This window comes from Scyliorhinus torazame, chromosome 8 (genome assembly GCF_047496885.1).
Source record: "Scyliorhinus torazame isolate Kashiwa2021f chromosome 8, sScyTor2.1, whole genome shotgun sequence".
Classification (NCBI taxonomy): domain Eukaryota; kingdom Metazoa; phylum Chordata; class Chondrichthyes; order Carcharhiniformes; family Scyliorhinidae; genus Scyliorhinus; species Scyliorhinus torazame.
The window spans coordinates 10,644,017-10,665,026 of NC_092714.1; the positions used below are offsets into that span (position 1 = coordinate 10,644,017).

Genomic DNA, 21,010 nt, shown 5'->3' on the forward strand with positions numbered 1-21,010 from the left:
CAGTGACACATCCCAACACTCTGCACTGTAACACAGTGACACAGCCCAACACACTGCTCTGTAACACAGTGACACAGCCCAACACACTGCACTGTAACACAGTGACACAGCCCAACACTCTGCACTGTAACACAGTGACACGTCTCAACACTCTGCACTGTAACACAGTGACACATCCCAACACTCTGCACTGTAACACAGTGACACAGTCCAACACTCTGCACTGGAACACACTGACACATCCCAACACTCTGCACTGTAACACAGCGACACATCCCAACACTCTGCAGTGTAACACAGTGACACATCCCAACACTCTGCTCTGTAACACAGTGACACATCCCAACACTCTGCACTGTAACACAGTGACACAGCCCAACACTCTGCACTGTAACACAGTGACACAGCCCAACACTCTGCACTGTAACACAGTGACACGTCCTAACACTCTGCACTGTAACACAGTGACACAGCCCAACACACTGCACTGTAACACAATTACACAGCCCAACACTCTGCTCTGAAACACAGTGACACAGCCCAACACTCTGCACTGTAACAGTGACACATCCTAACACTCTGCACTGTAACACAGCGACACATCCCAACACACTGCACTGTAACACAGTGACACATCCCAACACTCTGCACTGTAACACAGTGACACGTCTCAACACTCTGCACTGTAACACAGTGAAACATCCCAACACTCTGCACTGTAACACAGTGACACATCCCAACACTCTGCACTGTAACACAGCGAAACATCCCAACATTCTGCACTGTAACACAGTGACACAGCCCAACACTCTGCACTGTAACACAGTGACACAGCCCAACACTCTGCACTGTAACACAGTGACACATCCCAAAACTGCACTGTGACACTGTGAAACATCCCAACACTCTGCACTGTAACACAGTGAAACGGCCCAACACTCTGCACTGTAACACAGTGACACAGCCCAACACTCTGCACTGTAACACAGTGACACAGCCCAACACTCTGCACTGTAACACAGTGACACAGCCCAACACTCTGCACTGTAACACAGTGGCACAGCCCAACACACTGCACTGTAACACAGTGAAAAACCCCACACTCTGCTCTGTAACACAGTGACACAGCCCAACACTCTGCTCTGTAACACAGTGACACAGCCCAACACTCTGCACTGTAACACAGTGACACATCCCAGCACTCTGCACTGTAACACAGTGACACATCCCAACACTCTGCACTGTAACGCAGTGACACGTCCCAACACTCTGCACTGTAACACAGTGACACGTCCCAACACTCTGCACTGTAACACAGTGACACAGCCCAACACTCTGCACTGTAACACAGTGACACATCCCAACACTCTGCTCTGTAACACAGTGACACAGCCCAACACTCTGCGCTGTAACACAGTGACACAGCCCAACACTCTGCGCTGTAACACAGTGACACAGTCCAACAATCTGCACTGTGACACATCCCAACACTGCACTGTAACACAGTGAAACATCCCAACAATCTGCACTGTAACACAGTGACACATCCCAACACTGCACTGCAACACAGTGAAACATCCCAACACTCTGCACTGTAACACAGTTACACGTTTCAACACTCTGCACTGTAACACAGTGAAACATCCCAACACTCTGCACTGTAACACAGTGACACATCCCAACACTCTGCACTGCAACACAGTGACACATCCCAACACTCTGCACTGTAACACAGTGACACATCCCAACACTCTGCACTGCAACACAGTGAAACTTCCCAACACTCTGCACTGTAAAACAGTGACACATCCCAACACTCTGCACTGTAACACAGCGACACAGTCCAACACTCTGCACTGTAACACAGTGACACATCCCAACACTCTGCACTGTAACACAGTGACACATCCCAACACTCTGCACTGTAACACAGTGACACAGCCCAACACTCTGCACTGTAACACAGCGACACAGCCCAACACTCTGCACTGTAACACAGTGACACATCCCAACTCTCTGCACTGCAACACAGTGACACATCCCAACACTCTGCTCTGCAACACAGTGAAACATCCCAACACTCTGCACTGTAACACAGTGAAACGTCCCAACACTCTGCAGTGTAACACAGTGACACATCCCAACACTGCACTGGAACACAGTGACACATCCCAACACTCTGCACGGTAACACAGTGAAACATCCCAACACTCTGCACTGCAACACAGTGACACATCCCAACACTCTGCACTGTAACACAGTGACACATCCCAACACTCTGCACTGTAACACAGTGAAACATCCCAACACTCTGCACTGGAACACACTGACACGTCCCAACACTCTGCTCGGTAACACAGCGACACATCGCAACACTCTGCACTGTAACCCAGTGACACAGCCCAACACTCTGCACTGTAACACAGTGACACAGCCCAACACTCTGCACTGTAACACAGTGACACATCCCAACACTCTGCACTGTAACACAGTGACACAGCCCAACACACTGCTCTGTAACACAGTGACACAGCCCAACACACTGCACTGTAACACAGTGACACAGCCCAACACTCTGCACTGTAACACAGTGACACATCCCAACACTGCACTGTAACACAGTGACACATCCCAACACTCTGCACGGTAACACAGTGACACGTCTCAACACTCTGCACTGTAACACAGTGACACATCCCAACACTCTGCACGGTAACACAGCGACACATCCCAACACTCTGCTCTGTAACACAGCGACACATCCCAACACTCTGCACTGTAACACAGCGACACAGCCCAACACTCTGCACTGTAACACAGTGACACATCCCAACACTGCACTGTAACACAGTGAAACATCCCAACACTGTACTGTAACACAGTGAAACATCCCAACACTCTGCACTGCAACACAGTGAAACATCCCAACACTCTGCACTGTAACACAGCGACACATCCCAACACTCTGCAGTGTAACACAGTGACACATCCCAACACTCTGCTCTGTAACACAGTGACACAGCCCAACACTCTGCTCTGTAACACTGTGACACAGCCCAACACTCTGCACTGTAACACAGTGACACAGCCCAACACTCTGCACTGTAACACAGTGACACGTCCTAACACTCTGCACTGTAACACAGTGACACAGCCCAACACACTGCACTGTAACACAGTTACACAGCCCAACACTCTGCTCTGAAACACAGTGACACAGCCCAACACTCTGCACTGTAACAGTGACACATCCTAACACTCTGCACTGTAACACAGTGACACATCCCAACACACTGCACTGTAACACAGTGACACATCCCAACACTCTGCACTGTAACACAGTGACACGTCTCAACACTCTGCACTGTAACACAGTGACACATCCCAACACTCTGCACTGTAACACAGTGACACATCCCAACACTCTGCACTGTAACACAGTGACACAGCCCAACACTCTGCACTGTAACACAGTGACACATCCCAAAACTGCACTGTGACACAGTGAAACATCCCAACACTCTGCACTGTAACACAGTGAAACGGCCCAACACTCTGCACTGTAACACAGTGACACAGCCCAACACTCTGCACTGTAACACAGTGACACAACCCAACACTCTGCACTGTAACACAGTGACACAACCCAACACTCTGCACTGTAACATAGTGGCACAGCCCAACACACTGCACTGTAACACAGTGAAAAACCCCACACTCTGCTCTGTAACACAGTGACACAGCCCAACACTCTGCTCTGTAACACAGTGACACAGCCCAACACTCTGCACTGTAACACAGTGACACATCCCAACACTCTGCACTGTAACACAGTGACACATCCCAACACTCTGCACTGTAACGCAGTGACACGTCCCAACACTCTGCACTGTAACACAGTGACACGTCCCAACACTCTGCACTGTAACACAGTGACACAGCCCAACACTCTGCACTGTAACACAGTGACACATCCCAACACTCTGCTCTGTAACACAGTGACACAGCCCAACACTCTGCGCTGTAACACAGTGACACAGCCCAACACTCTGCACTGTAACACAGTGACACAGTCCAACAATCTGCACTGTGACACATCCCAACACTGCACTGTAACACAGTGAAACATCCCAACAATCTGCACTGTAACACAGTGACACATCCCAACACTGCACTGCAACACAGTGAAACATCCCAACACTCTGCACTGTAACACAGTTACACGTTTCAACACTCTGCACTGTAACACAGTGAAACATCCCAACACTCTGCACTGTAACACAGTGACACATCCCAACACTCTGCACTGTAACACAGTGACACATCCCAACACTCTGCACTGCAACACAGTGAAACTTCCCAACACTCTGCACTGTAAAACAGTGACACAGCCCAACACTCTGCACTGTAACACAGCGACACATCCCAACACTCTGCACTGTAACACAGCGAAACATCCCAACATTCTGCACTGTAACACAGTGACACAGCCCAACACTCTGCACTGTAACACAGTGACACATCCCAACACTCTGCACTGTAACACAGTGACACAGCCCAACACTCTGCACTGTAACACAGTGACACATCCCAAAACTGCACTGTGACACAGTGAAACATCCCAACACTCTGCACTGTAACACAGTGAAACGGCCCAACACTCTGCACTGTAACACAGTGACACAGACCAACACTCTGCACTGTAACACAGTGACACAACCCAACACTCTGCACTGTAACACAGTGACACAACCCAACACTCTGCACTGTAACACAGTGACACAGCCCAACACTCTGCACTGTAACATAGTGGCGCAGCCCAACACACTGCACTGTAACACAGTGAAAAACCCCACACTCTGCTCTGTAACACAGTGACACAGCCCAACACTCTGCTCTGTAACACAGTGACACAGCCCAACACTCTGCACTGTAACACAGTGACACATCCCAACACTCTGCACTGTAACACAGTGACACGTCCCAACACTCTGCACTGTAACGCAGTGACACGTCCCAACACTCTGCACTGTAACACAGTGACACGTCCCAACACTCTGCACTGTAACACAGTGACACAGCCCAACACTCTGCACTGTAACACAGTGACACATCCCAACACTCTGCTCTGTAACACAGTGACACAGCCCAACACTCTGCGCTGTAACACAGTGACACAGCCCAACACTCTGCACTGTAACACAGTGACACAGTCCAACAATCTGCACTGTGACACATCCCAACACTGCACTGTAACACAGTGAAACATCCCAACAATCTGCACTGTAACACAGTGACACATCCCAACACTGCACTGCAACACAGTGAAACATCCCAACACTCTGCACTGTAACACAGTTACACGTTTCAACACTCTGCACTGTAACACAGTGAAACATCCCAACACTCTGCACTGTAACACAGTGACACATCCCAACACTCTGCACTGCAACACAGTGACACATCCCAACACTCTGCTCTGCAACACAGTGAAACATCCCAACACTCTGCACTGTAACACAGTGAAACGTCCCAACACTCTGCAGTGTAACACAGTGACACATCCCAACACTGCACTGGAACACAGTGACACATCCCAACACTCTGCACGGTAACACAGTGAAACATCCCAACACTCTGCTCTGTAACACAGCGACACAGCCCAACACTCTGCACTGTAACACAGTGACACATCCCAACACTCTGCACTGTAACACAGTGACACATCCCAACACTCTGCACTGCAACACAGTGACACATCCCAACACTCTGCACTGTAACACAGTGACACATCCCAACACTCTGCACTGTAACACAGTGAAACGTCCCAACACTCTGCACTGGAACACACTGACACGTCCCAACACTCTGCTCAGTAACCCAGTGACACAGCCCAACACTCTGCACTGTAACCCAGTGACACAGCCCAACACTCTGCACTGTAACACAGTGACACAGCCCAACACTCTGCACTGTAACACAGTGACACATCCCAACACTCTGCACTGTAACACAGTGACACAGCCCAACACACTGCTCTGTAACACAGTGACACAGCCCAACACACTGCACTGTAACACAGTGACACAGCCCAACACTCTGCACTGTAACACAGTGACACATCCCAACACTGCACTGTAACACAGTGACACATCCCAACACTCTGCACGGTAACACAGTGACACGTCTCAACACTCTGCACTGTAACACAGTGACACATCCCAACACTCTGCACGGTAACACAGCGACACATCCCAACACTCTGCTCTGTAACACAGCGACACATCCCAACACTCTGCACTGTAACACAGCGACACAGCCCAACACTCTGCACTGTAACACAGTGACACACCCCAACACTGCACTGTAACACAGTGAAACATCCCAACACTGTACTGTAACACAGTGAAACATCCCAACACTCTGCACTGCAACACAGTGAAACATCCCAACACTCTGCACTGTAACACAGTGACACGTCTCAACACTCTGCACTGTAACACAGTGACACATCCCAACACTCTGCACTGTAACACAGTGACACAGCCCAACACTCTGCACTGGAACACACTGACACATCCCAACACTCTGCACTGTAACACAGTGACACATCCCAACACTCTGCACTGTAACACAGTGACACAGCCCAACACTCTGCAATGTAACACAGTGACACATCCCAACACTCTGCACTGGAACACACTGACAAATCCCAACACTCTGCTCTGTAACACAGTCAAACGTCCCAACACTCTGCACTGTAACACAGCGACACAGCCCAACACTCTGCACTGTACCACAGTGACACATCCCAACACTCTGCTCTGTAACACAGTGAAACATCCCAACACTCTGCTCTGTAACACAGTGACACAGCCCAACACTCTGCACTGTAACACAGTGACACAGCCCAACACTCTGCACTGTAACACAGTGACACATCCCAACACTCTGCTCTGTAACACAGTGAAACGTCCCAACACTCTGCTCTGTAACACAGCGACACATCCCAACACTCTGCACTGTAACACAGTGACACAGCCCAACACTCTGCACTGTAACACAGTGACACATCCCAACACTCTGCTCTGTAACACAGTGAAACGTCCCAACACTCTGCTCTGTAACACAGCGACACATCGCAACACTCTGCACTGTAACCCAGTGACACAGCCCAACACTCTGCACTGTAACACAGTGACACAGCCCAACACTCTGCACTGTAACACAGTGACACATCCCAACACTCTGCACTGTAACACAGTGACACAGCCCAACACACTGCTCTGTAACACAGTGACACAGCCCAACACACTGCACTGTAACACAGTGACACAGCCCAACACTCTGCACTGTAACACAGTGACACATCCCAACACTGCACTGTAACACAGTGACACATCCCAACACTCTGCACGGTAACACAGTGACACGTCTCAACACTCTGCACTGTAACACAGTGACACATCCCAACACTCTGCACGGTAACACAGCGACACATCCCAACACTCTGCTCTGTAACACAGCGACACATCCCAACACTCTGCACTGTAACACAGCGACACAGCCCAACACTCTGCACTGTAACACAGTGACACATCCCAACACTGCACTGTAACACAGTGAAACATCCCAACACTGTACTGTAACACAGTGAAACATCCCAACACTCTGCACTGCAACACAGTGAAACATCCCAACACTCTGCACTGTAACACAGCGACACATCCCAACACTCTGCAGTGTAACACAGTGACACATCCCAACACTCTGCTCTGTAACACAGTGACACAGCCCAACACTCTGCTCTGTAACACTGTGACACAGCCCAACACTCTGCACTGTAACACAGTGACACAGCCCAACACTCTGCACTGTAACACAGTGACACGTCCTAACACTCTGCACTGTAACACAGTGACACAGCCCAACACACTGCACTGTAACACAGTTACACAGCCCAACACTCTGCTCTGAAACACAGTGACACAGCCCAACACTCTGCACTGTAACAGTGACACATCCTAACACTCTGCACTGTAACACAGTGACACATCCCAACACACTGCACTGTAACACAGTGACACATCCCAACACTCTGCACTGTAACACAGTGACACGTCTCAACACTCTGCACTGTAACACAGTGACACATCCCAACACTCTGCACTGTAACACAGTGACACATCCCAACACTCTGCACTGTAACACAGTGACACAGCCCAACACTCTGCACTGTAACACAGTGACACATCCCAAAACTGCACTGTGACACAGTGAAACATCCCAACACTCTGCACTGTAACACAGTGAAACGGCCCAACACTCTGCACTGTAACACAGTGACACAGCCCAACACTCTGCACTGTAACACAGTGACACAACCCAACACTCTGCACTGTAACACAGTGACACAACCCAACACTCTGCACTGTAACATAGTGGCACAGCCCAACACACTGCACTGTAACACAGTGAAAAACCCCACACTCTGCTCTGTAACACAGTGACACAGCCCAACACTCTGCTCTGTAACACAGTGACACAGCCCAACACTCTGCACTGTAACACAGTGACACATCCCAACACTCTGCACTGTAACACAGTGACACATCCCAACACTCTGCACTGTAACGCAGTGACACGTCCCAACACTCTGCACTGTAACACAGTGACACGTCCCAACACTCTGCACTGTAACACAGTGACACAGCCCAACACTCTGCACTGTAACACAGTGACACATCCCAACACTCTGCTCTGTAACACAGTGACACAGCCCAACACTCTGCGCTGTAACACAGTGACACAGCCCAACACTCTGCACTGTAACACAGTGACACAGTCCAACAATCTGCACTGTGACACATCCCAACACTGCACTGTAACACAGTGAAACATCCCAACAATCTGCACTGTAACACAGTGACACATCCCAACACTGCACTGCAACACAGTGAAACATCCCAACACTCTGCACTGTAACACAGTTACACGTTTCAACACTCTGCACTGTAACACAGTGAAACATCCCAACACTCTGCACTGTAACACAGTGACACATCCCAACACTCTGCACTGTAACACAGTGACACATCCCAACACTCTGCACTGCAACACAGTGAAACTTCCCAACACTCTGCACTGTAAAACAGTGACACAGCCCAACACTCTGCACTGTAACACAGCGACACATCCCAACACTCTGCACTGTAACACAGCGAAACATCCCAACATTCTGCACTGTAACACAGTGACACAGCCCAACACTCTGCACTGTAACACAGTGACACATCCCAACACTCTGCACTGTAACACAGTGACACAGCCCAACACTCTGCACTGTAACACAGTGACACATCCCAAAACTGCACTGTGACACAGTGAAACATCCCAACACTCTGCACTGTAACACAGTGAAACGGCCCAACACTCTGCACTGTAACACAGTGACACAGACCAACACTCTGCACTGTAACACAGTGACACAACCCAACACTCTGCACTGTAACACAGTGACACAACCCAACACTCTGCACTGTAACACAGTGACACAGCCCAACACTCTGCACTGTAACATAGTGGCGCAGCCCAACACACTGCACTGTAACACAGTGAAAAACCCCACACTCTGCTCTGTAACACAGTGACACAGCCCAACACTCTGCTCTGTAACACAGTGACACAGCCCAACACTCTGCACTGTAACACAGTGACACATCCCAACACTCTGCACTGTAACACAGTGACACGTCCCAACACTCTGCACTGTAACGCAGTGACACGTCCCAACACTCTGCACTGTAACACAGTGACACGTCCCAACACTCTGCACTGTAACACAGTGACACATCCCAACACTCTGCTCTGTAACACAGTGACACAGCCCAACACTCTGCGCTGTAACACAGTGACACAGCCCAACACTCTGCACTGTAACACAGTGACACAGTCCAACAATCTGCACTGTGACACATCCCAACACTGCACTGTAACACAGTGAAACATCCCAACAATCTGCACTGTAACACAGTGACACATCCCAACACTGCACTGCAACACAGTGAAACATCCCAACACTCTGCACTGTAACACAGTTACACGTTTCAACACTCTGCACTGTAACACAGTGAAACATCCCAACACTCTGCACTGTAACACAGTGACACATCCCAACACTCTGCACTGCAACACAGTGACACATCCCAACACTCTGCTCTGCAACACAGTGAAACATCCCAACACTCTGCACTGTAACACAGTGAAACGTCCCAACACTCTGCAGTGTAACACAGTGACACATCCCAACACTGCACTGGAACACAGTGACACATCCCAACACTCTGCACGGTAACACAGTGAAACATCCCAACACTCTGCTCTGTAACACAGCGACACAGCCCAACACTCTGCACTGTAACACAGTGACACATCCCAACACTCTGCACTGTAACACAGTGACACATCCCAACACTCTGCACTGCAACACAGTGACACATCCCAACACTCTGCACTGTAACACAGTGACACATCCCAACACTCTGCACTGTAACACAGTGAAACGTCCCAACACTCTGCACTGGAACACACTGACACGTCCCAACACTCTGCTCAGTAACCCAGTGACACAGCCCAACACTCTGCACTGTAACCCAGTGACACAGCCCAACACTCTGCACTGTAACACAGTGACACAGCCCAACACTCTGCACTGTAACACAGTGACACATCCCAACACTCTGCACTGTAACACAGTGACACAGCCCAACACACTGCTCTGTAACACAGTGACACAGCCCAACACACTGCACTGTAACACAGTGACACAGCCCAACACTCTGCACTGTAACACAGTGACACATCCCAACACTGCACTGTAACACAGTGACACATCCCAACACTCTGCACGGTAACACAGTGACACGTCTCAACACTCTGCACTGTAACACAGTGACACATCCCAACACTCTGCACGGTAACACAGCGACACATCCCAACACTCTGCTCTGTAACACAGCGACACATCCCAACACTCTGCACTGTAACACAGCGACACAGCCCAACACTCTGCACTGTAACACAGTGACACACCCCAACACTGCACTGTAACACAGTGAAACATCCCAACACTGTACTGTAACACAGTGAAACATCCCAACACTCTGCACTGCAACACAGTGAAACATCCCAACACTCTGCACTGTAACACAGTGACACGTCTCAACACTCTGCACTGTAACACAGTGACACATCCCAACACTCTGCACTGTAACACAGTGACACAGCCCAACACTCTGCACTGGAACACACTGACACATCCCAACACTCTGCACTGTAACACAGTGACACATCCCAACACTCTGCACTGTAACACAGTGACACAGCCCAACACTCTGCAATGTAACACAGTGACACATCCCAACACTCTGCACTGGAACACACTGACAAATCCCAACACTCTGCTCTGTAACACAGTCAAACGTCCCAACACTCTGCACTGTAACACAGCGACACAGCCCAACACTCTGCACTGTACCACAGTGACACATCCCAACACTCTGCTCTGTAACACAGTGAAACATCCCAACACTCTGCTCTGTAACACAGTGACACAGCCCAACACTCTGCACTGTAACACAGTGACACAGCCCAACACTCTGCACTGTAACACAGTGACACATCCCAACACTCTGCTCTGTAACACAGTGAAACGTCCCAACACTCTGCTCTGTAACACAGCGACACATCCCAACACTCTGCACTGTAACACAGTGACACAGCCCAACACTCTGCACTGTAACACAGTGACACATCCCAACACTCTGCTCTGTAACACAGTGAAACGTCCCAACACTCTGCTCTGTAACACAGCGACACATCCCAACACTCTGCACTGTAACACAGCGACACAGCCCAACACTCTGCAGTGTAACACAGCGACACAGCCCAACACTCTGCAATGTAACACAGTGACATATCCCAACACTCTGCACTGGAACACAGTGAAACATCCCAACACTCTGCAGTGTAACACAGTGACACATCCCAACACTGCACTGTAACACAGTGAAACATCCCAACACTCTGCACTGTAACACAGTGACACATCCCAACACTCTGCACTGTAACACAGTGACACATCCCAACACTCTGCTCTGTAACACAGTGAAACATCCCAACACTCTGCACTGTGACACAGTGAAACATCCCAACACTCTGCACTGTAACACTGTGACACATCCCAACACTCTGCACTGTAACACATTGACACATCCCAAGACTCTGCACTGTGCCACAGTGACACATCCCAACACTCTGCACTGTAACACAGTGACACGTCCCAACACTCTGCTCTGTAACACAGTGACACAGCCCAACACTCTGCACTCTAACACAGTGAAACATCCCAACGCTGTGCTCTGTAACACAGTGAAACGTCCCAACACTCTGCAGTGTAACACAGTGACACATCCCAACACTCTGCACTGTAACACAGCGACACAGCCCAACACTCTGCACTGTAACAGAGTGACACATCCCAACACTCTGCAGTGTAACACAGTGACACATCACAACACTGCACTGTAACACAGTGAAACATCCCAACACTCTGCAGTGTAACACAGTGACACATCCCAACACTCTGCACTGCAACACAGTGAAACATCATAACACTCTGCACTGCAATACAGTGAAACATCCCAACACTCTGCATTGTAACACAGTGAAACATCCCAACACTCTGCACTGTAACACAGTGAAACATCCCAACACTCTGCTCTGTAACACAGTGACACAGCCCAACACTCTGCACTGTAACACAGTGACACATCCCAACACTCTGCACTGTAACACAGTGACACGTCCCAACACTCTGCACTGTAACACAGTGACACATCCCAACACTCTGCACTGTAACACAGTGACACATCCCAACACTCTGCACAGTGACACAGCCCAACACTCTGCACTGTAACACAGTGAAACATCCCAACACTCTGCACTGGAACACAGTGACACAGCCCAACACTCTGCACTGTAACACAGTGACACAGCCCAACACTCTGCACTGTAACACAGTGACACAGCCCAACACTCTGCACTGTAACACAGTGACACATCCCAACACTATGCACTGTTACATAGTGACACAGCCCAACACTCTGCTCTGTAACACAGTGACACATCCCAACACTCTGCACTGTAACACAGTGAAACATCCCAACACTCTGCACTGTGCCACAGTGAAACATCCCAACACTCTGCACTGTAACACAGTGACACATCCCAACACTCTGCAATGTAACACAGTGACACATCCCAACACTCTGCACTGTAACACAGTGACACATCTCAACACTCTGCACTGTAACACAGTGACACATCTCAACACTCTGCACTGTAACACAGTGACACGTTTCAACACTCTGCACTGTAACACAGTGACACGTCCTAACACTCTGCACTGTAACACAGCGACACAGCCCAACACTCTGCAGTGTAACACAGTGACACATCCCAACACTGCACTGTAACACAGTGACACATCCCAACACTGCACTGTGCCACAGTAAAACATCCCAACACTCTGCACTGTAACACAGTGACACATCCCAACAATCTGCACTGTAACACAGTGACACATCCCAACACTCTGCTCTGTAACACAGCGACACATCCCAGCACTCTGCACTGTAACACAGTGACACAGCCCAACACTATGCACTGTAACACAGTGACACATCCCAACACTCTGCACTGTAACACAGTGACACATCCCAACACTCTGCACAGTGACACAGCCCAACACTCTGCACTGTAACACAGTGACACATCCCAACACTCTGCACTGTAACACAGTGACACGTCCCAACACTCTGCACTGTAACACAGTGACACATCCCAACACTCTGCACTGTAACACAGTGAAACATCCCAACACTCTGCACTGTGCCACAGTGAAACATCCCAACACTCTGCATTGTAACACAGTGACACATCCCAACAGTCTGCTCTGTAACACAGTGACACATCCCAACACTGCACTGTGCCACAGTAAAACATCCCAACACTCTGCACTGTAACACAGTGACACATCCCAACACTCTGCACTGTAACACAGTGACACATCCCAACACTCTGCTCTGTAACACAGCGACACATCCCAGCACTCTGCACTGTAACACAGTGACACAGCCCAACACTATGCACTGTAACACAGTGACACATCCCAACACTCTGCACTGTAACACAGTGACACATCCCAACACTCTGCACAGTGACACAGCCCAACACTCTGCACTGTAACACAGTGACACATCCCAACACTCTGCACTGTAACACAGTGACACAGCCCAACACTCTGCACTGTAACACAGTGACACATCCCAACACTCTGCACTGTAACACAGTGACACGTCCCAACACTCTGCACTGTAACACAGTGACACATCTCAACACCCTGCACTGTAACACAGTGACACATCCCAACAGTCTGCTCTGTAACACAGTGACACATCTCAACACTCTGCACTGTAACACAGTGACACATCCCAACACTCTGCAATGTAACACAGTGACACATCCCAACACTCTGCACTGTAACACAGTGACACATCTCAACACTCTGCACTGTAACACAGTGACACATCTCAACACTCTGCACTGTAACACAGTGACACGTTTCAACACTCTGCAATGTAACACAGTGACACGTCCTAACACTCTGCACTGTAACACAGCGACACAGCCCAACACTCTGCAGTGTAACACAGTGACACATCCCAACACTGCACTGTAACACAGTGACACATCCCAACACTGCACTGTGCCACAGTAAAACATCCCAACACTCTGCACTGTAACACAGTGACACATCCCAACACTCTGCTCTGTAACACAGCGACACATCCCAGCACTCTGCACTGTAACACAGTGACACAGCCCAACACTATGCACTGTTACATAGTGACACAGCCCAACACTCTGCTCTGTAACACAGTGACACATCCCAACACTCTGCACTGTAACACAGTGAAACATCCCAACACTCTGCACTGTGCCACAGTGAAACATCCCAACACTCTGCACTGTAACACAGTGACACATCCCAACACCCTGCACTGTGACACAGTGACACATCCCAACAGTCTGCTCTGTAACACAGTGACACATCTCAACACTCTGCACTGTAACACAGTGACACATCCCAACACTCTGCACTGCAACACAGTGAAACATCCCAACACTCTGCAAAGTAACACTGACGCGTCTTAACACTCTGCACTGTAACACAGTGACACATCCCAACACTCTGCACTGTAACACAAGTGACACATCCCAACACTCTGCAATGTAACACAGTGACACATCTCAACACTCTGCACTGTAACACAGTGACACATCTCAACACTCTGCACTGTAACACAGTGACACGTTTCAACACTCTGCACTGTGACACAGTGACACATCCCAACACTCTGCACTGTAACACAGCGACACATCCCAACACTCTGCAATGTAACACAGTGACACATCCCAACACTCTGCACTGTAACACAGCGACACATCCCAACACTCTGCACTGTAACACAGCGACACAGCCCAACACTGCACTGTAACACAGTGACACATCCCAACACTCTGCACTGTAACACATTGACACATCCCAAGACTCTGCACTGTGCCACAGTGACACATCCCAACACTCTGCACTGTAACACAGTGACACATCCCAACACTCTGCTCTGTAACACAGTGACACAGCCCAACACTCTGCACTCTAACACAGTGAAACATCCCAACGCTGTGCTCTGTAACACAGTGAAACGTCCCAACACTCTGCAGTGTAACACAGTGACACATCCCAACACTCTGCACTGTAACACAGCGACACAGCCCAACACTCTGCACTGTAACACAGTGACACATCCCAACACTCTGCAGTGTAACACAGTGACACATCACAACACTGCACTGTAACACAGTGAAACATCCCAACACTCTGCAGTGTAACACAGTGACACATCCCAACACTCTGCACTGCAACACAGTGAAACATCATAACACTCTGCACTGCAATACAGTGAAACATCCCAACACTCTGCATTGTAACACAGTGAAACATCCCAACACTCTGCACTGTAACACAGTGAAACATCCCAACACTCTGCTCTGTAACACAGTGACACAGCCCAACACTCTGCACTGTAACACAGTGACACATCCCAACACTCTGCACTGTAACACAGTGACACGTCCCAACACTCTGCTCTGTAACACAGTGACACAGCCCAACACTCTGCACTGTAACACAGTGACACATCCCAACACTCTGCACTGTAACACAGTGACACGTCCCAACACTCTGCACTGTAACACAGTGACACATCCCAACACTCTGCACTGTAACACAGTGACACATCCCAACACTCTGCACAGTGACACAGCCCAACACTCTGCACTGTAACACAGTGAAACATCCCAACACTCTGCACTGGAACACAGTGACACAGCCCAACACTCTGCACTGTAACACATTGACACATCCCAACACTCTGCACAGTGACACAGCCCAACACTCTGCACTGTAACACAGTGAAACATCCCAACACTCTGCACTGCAACACAGTGACACAGCCCAACACTCTGCACTGTAACACAGTGACACAGCCCAACACTCTGCACTGTAACACAGTGACACAGCCCAACACTCTGCACTGTAACACAGTGACACATCCCAACACTCTGCACTGTAACACAGTGAAACGTCCCAACACTATGCTCTGTAAAACAGCGACACATCCCAACACTCTGCACTGTAACACAGCGACACAGCCCAACACTCTGCACTGTAACACAGTGACACATCCCAACACTCTGCAGTGTAACACAGTGACACATCCCAACACTCTGCACTGTAACACTGTGAAACTTCCCAACACTCTGCACTGCAACACAGTGACACATCCCAACACCCTGCACTGCAACACAGTGACACATCCCAACACTCTGCACTGCAACACAGTGAAACATCCCAACACTCTGCACTGTAACACAGTGACACGTCCTAACACTCTGCACTGTAACACAGTGACACATCCCAACACTCTGCACTGTAACACAGTGACACATCCCAACACTCTGCTCTGTATCACAGTGACACAGCCCAACACTCTGCTCTGTAACACAGTGACACAGCCCAACACTCTGCACTGTAACACAGTGAAACATCCCAACTCTCTGCTCTGTAACACAGTGACACAGCCCAACACTCTGCACTGTAACACAGTGACACAGCCCAACACTCTGCACTGTAACACAGTGACACATCCCAACACTCTGCACTGTAACATAGTGAAACATCCCAACACTCTGCTCTGTAACACAGTGAAACGTCCCAACACTCTGCTCTGTAACACAGCGACACTTCCCAACACTCTGCACTGTAACACAGCGACACAGCCCAACACTCTGCAGTGTAACACAGTGAAACTTCCCAACACTCTGCAGTGTAACACAGTGACACATCCCAACACTCTGCACTGTAACACAGTGACACATCCCAACACTCTGCACTGTAACACAGTGAAACATCCCAACACTCCGCTCTGTATCACAGTGACACAGCCCAACACTCTGCTCTGTAACACAGTGACACAGCCCAACCCTCAGCTCTGTAACACAGTGAAACATCCCAACACTCTGCAGTGTAACACAGTGACACATCCCAACACTGCACTGTAACACAGCGACACATCCCAACACTCTGCATTGTAACACAGTGACACATCCCAACACTGCACTGTAACACAGTGAAACATCCCAACACTGCACTGTAACACAGTGAAATATCCCAACACTCTGCTCTGTAACACAGCGACACATCCCAACACTCTGCACTGTAACACAGCGACACAGCCCAACGCTCTGCACTGTAATACAGTGACACATCCCAACACTCTGCACTGCAACACAGTGACACATCCCAACACTCTGCACTGTAACACAGTGAAACATCCCAACACTCTGCTCTGTATCACATTGACACAGCCCAACACTCTGCTCTGTAACACTGACACAGCCCAACACTCAGCTCTGTAACACAGTGACACAGCCCAACACTCTGCACTGTAACACAGTGACACAGCCCAACACTCTGCACTGTAACACAGTGACACAGCCCAACACTCTGCAATGTAACACAGTGACACATCCCAACACTCTGCACTGGAACACACTGACACAGCCCAACACTCTGCACTGTAACACAGTGACACATCCCAACACTCTGCACTGTAACACAGTGAAACATCCCAACACTCTGCAGTGTAACACAGTGACACATCCCAACACTCTGCACTGTAACACTGAAACCTCCCAAAACTCTGCACTGTAACACAGTGAAACATCCCAACACTCTGCTCTGTAACACAGTGACACAGCCCAACATGATGCACCGTAACACAGTGACACATCCCAACACTCTGCACTGTTACACAGTGACACAGCCCAACACTCTGCACTGTAACACAGCGACACATCCCAACACTCTGCACTGTAACACAGTGACACATCCCAACACTCTGCTCTGTGACACAGTGACACATCCCAACACTCTGCACTGTGACACAGTGAAACATCCCAACACTCTGCACTGTAACACAGTGACACATCCCTACACCCTGCACTGTAACACAGTGACACATCCCAACACTCTGCAGTGCAACACAGCGACACAGCCCAACACTCTGCAGTGTAACACAGTGACACATCCCAACACTCTGCTCTGTATCACAGTGACACAGCCCAACACTCTGCTCTGTAACACAGTGACACAGCCCAAAACCCAGCTCTGTAACACAGTGACACAGCCCAACACTCTGCACTGTAACACAGTGACACATCCCAACACTCTGCACTGTAACACAGTGACAAAGCCCAACACTCTGCACTGTAACACAGTGACACATCCCAACACTCTGCACTGTAACACAGTGAAACATCCCAACACTCTGCTCTGTAACACAGTGACACATCCCAACACTCTGCACTGTAACACAGCGACACAGCCCAACACTCTGCAGTGTAACACAGTGAAACATCCCAACACTCTGCAGTGTAACACAGTGACACATCCCAACACTCTGCACTGTAACACAGTGACACATCCCAACACTCTGCACTGTAACACACTGACACATCCCAACACCCTGCACTGTAACACAGTGACACATCCCAACACTCTGCACTGTGACACATTGACACATCCCAACACTCTGCACTGTAACACAGTGACACATCCCAACACTCTGCAATGTGAGACAGCGACACATCCCAACACTCTGCACTGTAACACAGTGACACATCCCAACACTCTGCACTGTGCCACAGTGAAACATCCCAACACTCTGCACTGTAACACAGTGACACATCCCAATACCCTGCACTGTAACACAGTGACACATCCCAACACTCTGCACTGTGCCACAGTGAAACATCCCAACACTCTGCACTGTAACACAGTGACACATCCCAACAGTCTGCTCTGTAACACAGTGACACAGCCCAACACTCCGCACTGTAACACAGTGACACATCCCAACACTCTGCACGGTAACACAGTGACACATCCCAACACTCTGCACTGTAACACAGTGACACAGCCCAACACTCTGCACTGTAACACAGTGACACATCCCAACACTCTGCACTGTAACACAGTGAAACGTCCCAACACTCTGCTCTGTAAAACAGCGACACATCCCAACACTCTGCACTGTAACACAGCGACACAGCCCAACACTCTGCACTGTAACACAGTGACACATCCCAACACTCTGCAGTGTAACACAGTGACACATCCCAACACTCTGCACTGTAACACTGTGAAACTTCCCAACACTCTGCACTGCAACACAGTGACACATCCCAACACCCTGCACTGCAACACAGTGACACATCCCAACACTCTGCACTGCAACACAGTGAAACATCCCAACACTCTGCACTGTAACACAGTGACACGTCCTAACACTCTGCACTGTAACACAGTGACACATCCCAACACTCTGCACTGTAACACAGTGACACAGCCCAACACTCTGCTCTGTAACACAGTGACACAGCCCAACACTCTGCACTGTAACACAGTGAAACATCCCAACTCTCTGCTCTGTAACACAGTGACACAGCCCAACACTCTGCACTGTAACACAGTGACACAGCCCAACACTCTGCACTGTAACACAGTGACACATCCCAACACTCTGCACTGTAACATAGTGAAACATCCCAACACTCTGCTCTGTAACACAGTGAAACGTCCCAACACTCTGCTCTGTAACACAGCGACACATCCCAACACTCTGCACTGTAACACAGCGACACAGCCCAACACTCTGCAGTGTAACACAGTGAAACTTCCCAACACTCTGCAGTGTAACACAGTGACACATCCCAACACTCTGCACTGTAACACAGTGACACATCCCAACACTCTGCACTGTAACACAGTGAAACATCCCAACACTCCGCTCTGTATCACAGTGACACAGCCCAACACTCTGCTCTGTAACACAGTGACACAGCCCAACACTCAGCTCTGTAACACAGTGACACAGCCCAACCCTCAGCTCTGTAACACAGTGAAACATCCCAACACTCTGCAGTGTAACACAGTGACACATCCCAACACTGCACTGTAACACAGCGACACATCCCAACACTCTGCATTGTAACACAGTGACACATCCCAACACTGCACTGTAACACAGTGAAACATCCCAACACTGCACTGTAACACAGTGAAATATCCCAACACTCTGCTCTGTAACACAGCGACACATCCCAACACTCTGCACTGTAACACAGCGACACAGCCCAACGCTCTGCACTGTAATACAGTGACACATCCCAACACTCTGCACTGCAACACAGTGACACATCCCAACACTCTGCACTGTAACACAGTGAAACATCCCAACACTCTGCTCTGTATCACATTGACACA

At 49.4% G+C, this 21,010-nt stretch overlaps 1 protein-coding gene across 18 annotated transcripts in view; it reads right to left on the reverse strand.

The window, feature by feature from the left end:
• The window catches only part of robo2 (roundabout, axon guidance receptor, homolog 2 (Drosophila)), a 1,628,477-nt gene that overhangs the window by 309,656 nt on the left and 1,297,811 nt on the right, over nt 1-21,010 (reverse strand). The gene's annotated exons all lie outside the window — the stretch shown is intronic.